The sequence below is a fragment of the Heterocephalus glaber genome, unplaced genomic scaffold (genome assembly GCF_053883595.1).
Source record: "Heterocephalus glaber isolate CG9 unplaced genomic scaffold, H.glaber_assembly_v1.0 deba00000122, whole genome shotgun sequence".
Lineage (NCBI taxonomy): Eukaryota > Metazoa > Chordata > Mammalia > Rodentia > Bathyergidae > Heterocephalus > Heterocephalus glaber.
In genome coordinates this window covers 3,200,784-3,208,086 of record NW_028258138.1, presented here as the reverse complement: position 1 = coordinate 3,208,086, position 7,303 = coordinate 3,200,784, and the positions used below count along the sequence as shown (strand labels likewise).

At 56.8% G+C, this 7,303-nt stretch overlaps 1 long non-coding RNA gene across 2 annotated transcripts; it reads right to left on the bottom strand.

Moving 5' to 3' along the window:
• Nucleotides 1-4,438: 4,438 nt before the first annotated feature.
• On the bottom strand, nucleotides 4,439-6,971 carry LOC147830311 (uncharacterized). Of its 2 annotated transcripts, XR_015451362.1 has the most exons (3): nucleotides 6,617-6,971; nucleotides 6,088-6,222; nucleotides 4,439-5,963 (listed from the first exon to the last, which is right to left on the bottom strand). It is a non-coding gene; the product is annotated as an uncharacterized LOC147830311 (long non-coding RNA). The 2 variants fall into 2 exon arrangements; XR_015451361.1 differs by having other exon boundaries at nucleotides 4,439-6,222.
• Between the last annotated feature and the right edge of the window lie 332 nt (nucleotides 6,972-7,303).

Genomic DNA, 7,303 nt, shown 5'->3' with positions numbered 1-7,303 from the left:
TCCTGCTAAGTCACTAAGTTGCCCAGGCTGGCTTGGAACTTGCAGTCCTCCTGCCTCAGGCTCCCAGGGTGCCGAAGATGATTTCTGAAGGACACACAGGCAAAGGAGGATGTAGCCCTTTTCCCTTTCTTCTCTACAGCAGAATTCTTTACTGTTTTTACAGCCGACAGTTTGTCCCCAGGAAGAAAAGACTTTTATGACCTGGAACAGAGCTGCTGCCACCTTCTTTATGAGTTTTCTCCGGTTGTCCTGACAAGTGACTATCACGGCCGGGTTTCATAGCCTTGCTCAGTATCAAGGGCTCCCAGAGAGTTCCAGGTCCCCAGGACGCACCCTGGTTTGGGCCTCAGAACAGCAGGGGCGACCCTGCTGGGTGAGGAGGGCTCCCCTGCTCCTGGGGTGGTTAGGACTGGGGGTGGGTCACGCCCAGCAGGGGCTTTAATTAAGGTGAGGGCCAGGGGGCTCGGGTTCAGCAGGCCCAGGAGTCCCTAGGGCGGCCTGGCATCTGGCAGGGCGTCGCATGGCAGCCATGCGAGGAGCCTGCTCCATCTCCCTTGCTCTTCCCAGAAAGCCACGAATGCGTCGTGATGGTCCCCTCACTGGACTCTCCTCACCCCCGACTCGGTTCCCAGCCCAGGAACTGGGTGGCACCGAAACCTCAGCAGAGGGGGCTTCTAGGGGTGTCCGTGAGGAGCTCTTGAGCTGCCCCCGGCTGTGGCTCCCAACGGTGCCCCCTTGCCTTCTCGGGGGTCTCGGGAAGTAACAGTGTCCCTCACAGAGACAGCCAGCTGTTTTGGAATGAAATTACATCTGGCAGCAAATACGTTTTAATTTCCCTTGCTAAATCCTGAGACAAACAATGAAAGTTAAACTACTGGCATGGGGACTAATTTTAATCAATGCCCAAAGCAGAGAGAAGCAGGAGGGGTCTGCCGTGTGACTAAGATGCAGACGGGCTCCCCTGGGCTCCCATCATGATCAACGGCCTGCCCTGGGCACCTCGGCCACCTGCTCTGTCCCTGGCAGGTGACAGGGGACAGAGGCAGCCCCGAGGGTAAATCCATCCCAGCACCCGGGGAAGGAAGCCAGCACCCTCTGGGATCTGCAAAGATGCCCCTGCCCGGAGGCCAGACTGACCCTTGGGATGGGCCTTGAGGCCCATCCCAAGGCCCTGATCCCAGAGCAGAGACAACAGCAGTATGTGACCTTCACATGAGATCTCACACACCTTCTGCAGAACAGACCGCAGCAAAGGGGGGTTCGGGGGTGTGAAGACCCACTGTGTCTCCAGTCACCTGCAGGCTTAGATTCCAGGGCCCCGTGACAGTCAGTTGTGATGGTTGATGTGCTTGGCTTGATTGGCGTCTGGATGGGTCATGGGGTATGCCCTTGAGGACTGTGTCTGGTCCCTTGCCCCTTCCTCTCTGGTGCTCTTCCCTTATCTCTACTTCCTGGTCACCATGAACTGAGCAGCTTTCCTCCACCACACCCTTCTGCCAGGATGTTTCTGTCTGGGAACCAGCGACCATGGACTGAATCTCCTGAAACCATGAGCCAAATGAATCACCTCCTTCTTCACACCGTGGGTGTCCCATGTCTTGTCCCAGCCCTGACCCTGGGACAGAGAAGCCACCACTCAGCATGCTCTGGCTCCCACGGGGGCCTCTCCTTGGCTCCTCTTACCCTTCCTGGCTTGGAGACTTTCCAGCCCATGGCAGATCCCGAAGGAGAAGATGATGACATAGATTCTGCCTGGCTGGGCGCTGTCAGGCTCCTGAGCCTTCTCACTGGACCATCTGTGCTCCTCCCTATAAAACTCAGTTTCAGCAAGAAGCCTATTAGGAGGATGCAGCCAGAATCCCCCTTGCCCGGTGTCTCCTCTGAGTGACTTTCCGTCCACGGAGCCCACTCTGCTCTGTCATCACCATTCTCCCCAGCTGTGTATTTGGAGTTCAGCCCAACCTCCCCTCCCACCACGAAGCCACACTGCCTGGTCTGTACCCCTAACTTTTTTTTTTTCCAATACTGGGGATTGAACCCAGGGTCTTTGCATGGAGCTCCATCCCCAGCCCTTATAATATTTTACAAATTTTGACACAGACCCTCTCTCAGCAGCTGGGTTTCCCAGGCTGGGCTCAAACTTGCAATCCTCCTGTCTCAGCTTCCCTGAGAGCTGGGGTTACAGGTGTGTGCTTCTGAGCCTGCTACCTACCCTGGACTTGATGGTACAACAGGTGCCATGGTCCTGCCCTTCTGGAAAGCACGAAGACTGGAAGCATTCGTGGCAGTGACTGCGCCTTATGGGCCTACACCAAGCCAGCTTCCATGCCTCACGGCCCTGACCTAGGTAGCTGATCGTCCACAATGCCCAGGATGCGGCCCTCCGGAAGCTGTCCTCACGGAAGCCTTCATGGTCTGAGCTAGCGGCCAACAGTCCACAGGGTGCAGAGATCCGTGCCACACCAGGGAGCCTGCAGTGTTGTGGGACATGCTGGCACTGGACATCGTGATGGCACTGTTAGTCCTGAAGGAGGAAGACTAGTGTCCCCTGAACATGGCCAAGGAGAACAGCCTCTACTGCAGCCTGGAAGGGGCTGGTGCTGGGGGGCTTGGTCATGGCAGTCAGAGCTGAAGCCCACCATCCCATCCATCTGCCTCTAGACGGTGTTTAGGAGGAATGGGCCAGGTCACCTGAGCAGTAAGTCAGCGGCTTTGGTGCCCGGATCTTGTGGCAGTGGGCACCATTTTGGTTATGCTTTGCCATACCCATGTGGGGCTGGGCCAGCGTGGGCCAGAAACTGAGGCTATCAGAGGAGGCAAGTCCTGGGGGCTATTAGCCGTGGCAACACTAGTGCCAGTTCTGACGTTTTGTGGGTGCTGGGCACTCTTCTGACCTATATGCCTGACCTGACATCATGCTCACTGCCTCCCTATGAGGCTTTACAAGTAGAAAACTGTGCTGAGGTGTGTGGCTTGGTGGTAGAGCCCTTGCCTAGCATGGGTGAGGCCTTGGGTTCGATCTCCAGCACTGGAAAAAAGGGAAACTGAGGCATAGAGAGGTTGAGCACCTTCTGTCCTCACCAGGTGCCTTGGGAAGTGGGACGTTTCACTAGAATGAGACGGGCAATTCTTAGAGAACAAAGGGAGAGTCAGGCTCCTCTGTCCATGCCCAGGGCAGTCTCAGGTGAAGACAGCTGGAGTTCAGAGTACAAGGAGAACAACCCCAAATCTTGTGAGGAGCTACAGGACAGCTGGTCTACCCTGGTCTGGCTGGGGGGGTGGTCCCCAGGGATGACTCTGACGCTCTGGGAAGTGTCTGTCCTCTCAGGGGACACCAGGGTGAAGGGCCCACTGGGCCTGAGCCTCACCAGCGAGCTTCACCAACCGGAGCTCTGCTGTGGACCCGGAGGCCATAGGGAGCAATTCGCAGATGTAAGGAGACATTGCCGCAGGCAGCAGAGCCTGCAGCCCCACCCAAAGGCACTCGGGCCCTTGCCTGGAAGCAGGAAGTAGGCCAGAAACTGTGCACATGGGAGGGAGAGTCCCCAGCCTGCCCCTCCCCAGTACTGAACACAGGAAGTGTCCTGAGGGCAGAGCTAGGGACAAGCAGTGGACCCATCAGGCCAGCAGTGCTAGGCGACCACAAATTCTCCCCCAACTTTACAAGTGGAACTCGGATTGCAAGGCACCTGAGTCCCCTCCAACATTGGGAACCAGGGTGCTGGGGATGATGGGAATTCTTGCCAGGCTTGGAGCCAGCCTGGAGGAAGAGAATGACATGTGGCCAGCAGGGGCAAGGGACAGGGAGTGGACAGGGTTTCCTCCTCCGTCACTGCTGCTCGCCATGCCACCCCTGCAGCTGCTTCCCTCTGGGTTTGGAGCAGAGGGGCCTGGAGGACTTGGGGTCCCTGGAAGCAGAGGAGCCTCGTGTCAGGGTCTCTTCCCAGGCCCTGTGCCGGCTCCGCCCGTCCCTGCTTTGTGACGCAGCCTGGTGCCAGGCTGTCTCTGAATGGGAAATCTGTGTACCTGTCTCACAGGAGGCAGTGTAAACCTGGCGCGGTATGGGTGCAGAGTTCAACAAAAGGGCATTGTTATTTTTACAGCGACCTGGGAGCCTTGGAGACAGCCCTAGGACCTGCCCCAACCACAAGAACAACAACCCAAGAACTGCTTCCCTGTTTGAACTGGGCTCCGCATTCCCCAAGGAGCCTGCTGGGAACCCGGGGTTGGATGGAGTCCTTGCCTTCCTTCCTCGCAGTAGTCGCAGACCCAGGGCGTGGCCATCCTCTGGGGACGTGGCCCGAGGCCCTCATGTCACTGCGGCTAGGAGCAACTCACTGTCCCCTGCCTTTTCAAGGGCCTCAGTCCCTTCTCTCCTTCTGACTGTGAGCACCGGTAGGAATTGTGGAGCCAGGTAACATCAAAACAAAGTGCAGAATTAACTTCTTCATCTTTCAAATTTAATATTAATATTTAATTTTGGTTTTTTGAGAGAGAGAGTCTCGCTATGCAATCCAGGCTGGCCTTGAACTCACTGTGTAACTCATGCTGGCTTCGAACTCACAGCGATCCTCGTGCCCCAGGATAATTTTTACTTTGGACATAAGTTTTTTTTTTCTTTTTTTGGTTCTGGGGATTGAACTTGGGTCCTTGCGCTTGCGCAGCAGGTGGGGAAACCACTGAGCTAAATCCTGGCCCCTGGACATAAGTTTTATGTTAGTCGTGTGGAGGTGTTTCGAGCAGACACAGGGCTTTTCTGGACATTCCCACAGGAGTTTCTAAGCACATCGAAAAAATTTCCTCAGGGCACATGCACGGGAGTGGAATTTCTGCATGAACCATGCATTTTCTTAACATCACTGCATGATGCTGAAAAGCTCTTCGAGATGGCCAGGGCTCCCTGTCCCTGGCCCCAGTGGGTCCTGTGTTGGCCATTCATAGCATTTTATTATGACAAAAATAAATATAACATAAAACTTAATACTTCATGCTCCCCATCATCTTGAAGCCACGGGCTTGACAGAAGGGTGGAATGGGCTTTTCAAGACTTAGCTACGGCCCCAGTGAGGGATGACACCTTGCAAGCTGGGCCGCACACTCCTGAGGGCTGTGTGTGCCCTGAATCGGGTCCAGCACAGGTGCTGTTTCTCCCAAAGCCAGCGTCCAGGGTCCAGGATTCAAGGGGTAGGGATGCAAGCGGCCCAACTCAGCACCCCATGCAGTGACCTGCTGATGGAATTTCTGTTTCCTGTTCTCAAGGCTTTATGCCTTGCTGGCCTAGGAATCTTTGTAACATGGGAAGGAATGTTTCTGCCAAGAGACAGTGCCAAGATCCATTAAACCAGAATGGAAGACAGCCGCCTGGGCACCTGGTCCCCTCCCATTTCTGACTCAGCAGCAAAGCAGAGCATGGCCACGCTGGCTGGGGGACTCATCCAGATCACCTCGGGCAAGGGCCAGGGGCTGGAGAGTCCCCAGGGAGGGAGACCTGGGTCACGTCGCCAGGACCAGTGAGCTGCTCTGGAGGCAGAGGGCACTGCAAAGGTAATGGAAGGAAATAGTTTTGTGCACACAACTGGGAACTGAATGCGACTAATCGTCATGCACATTTATTCCTGTTTTGTTCCCAATACAATATGTGTGCTTCTTTTCTTTCCTCTCTTGTTCCCTTACTGTGTAACTTAAGATGTGTTAACTTCATATCATTGTATTAAGCATTGTCCACTGGACACCGTGGCTTTAAGTGATGGCCCATCAAGGGGAGGCGTTAAGATCACTCAAGGACTCTACCTCCTTGTGCACAAGAGGTGTGTGAAGTTTGGCAGAATTTTAACCTGGTTATTGTCCTTAGCTTGAGATTAAGCATGGCTCCGGGAGACCAGCTTGGGTAGACTGGAGATGGCTTGTTTTACACATCATGTGGATTGGCCTTGCCCGTGGGGTGCTGTTACTTCTGGATGTGTCTGTGGGAAAGGGGGTCTGAGTGTGCACAGCGAGCCCCTAAGGGTTGGACCCGGCGCGGAGGGTGAGGAGACTAAGTTCGCCCTCGGCCTCTGCTCACGCTGCCCGAGACCTTCTGATTCTCACCTCAGGCTGTCCTGGGACTGCAGCTTGTGCAGGGCAGATGGTGGGACTTGTTGCCGCCAAAGCTGAGCGATTCTTTCTGTGAATCTCTTCTGTGTCTCCTGTGCCTGGTGCACAGGCAGACACAAGGGTTCACTTCTAGAAGGCAAGACAGGAAGGGAGCTGTCACCCAGCACACCCAGACCTGCCCCTGTCCCTGAAGGTCTCCTGCTCAGCCCCCTGGACCGCCAGACAGGGACACAGGGAGGGCTGTCGAGGGCTGGGTTCAGGCAGTTCCCTGTCTTGGCTGCCAAGAGCTCCCCAAGAAGGGGGCCGAAGGAGGAGAGGGAAGGGGAGGCTTCCCCGGAAGGGATGGGGCCCAGGCAGCCAGCTGGAGCCACTCAGAGGGCTTAGGCATTGTCGGCTCCTGTTTTAAAGCCATTGCTGTTCATTTGGGAGGGGACACTGGCTCCCCTCTACCCTCCTAGCTTCTGCGCTCATCTCAGAATTAAGGGACACAAGGCTGAGGAAAATCATTGTGATTTAGGAGCACCTGGACAAGAGGCCCTCAAAACTGTAAGACTCAAACAGCCAGACGCTGGTGCCTTGCAGAGCACGCCCAGCCGCAGAGAGGACCAGTGTGCCATGCAGGTTTGTGGCCGGGCTGCTGGTGGAGGTGACCGGTGGGAGGCGGAGCAGGAGGCCCCGGGAAGAAGCATCAGGGGCAGCTGGTCTCCAGTGGGGACACTCGTCAGAGCTAGTCCACCTCACAGCTCCTGCGAAGAGCCACCCCTGACGCTCCATGTGCCCGAGGAAGCCTCTGGGTGGCTGCTCTGGTCTCCCGCATTGGTGCTTGGTGTTGGGGTGCATCGCCCCTCCCCCCTCCCGGGCCGCACAGGCAGAGCCTCTGAAGCAAGGAGGAGCTTTCTGGGGAGGTGTCGCCCATGCCCATAGCCTGCCCCTGCCGGCCCTAGGAGGGAGGGCAGAGGCCTGGAGACCCAAGCTGAGCGACTGGGGAGGGCCCTGGCGCTGGCCTGGGTCCTCACAGGGAGGCCACGTGCGTCCTACCGGTCCCGCGGGGGGACGCGTCGCCTCCTGGCCCAGCGCAGCCCCAGCCCGAGTGCTGTGCGCCGGCTCTGGTCCGGGGATATCGGGAAAAGCCGGAGTCCCTGGGTCCAGAACAACGTCCACTCGTCAGGGACCTGGGCCGGGACCTGCCCGGGAGCCTCCACCCACCGCC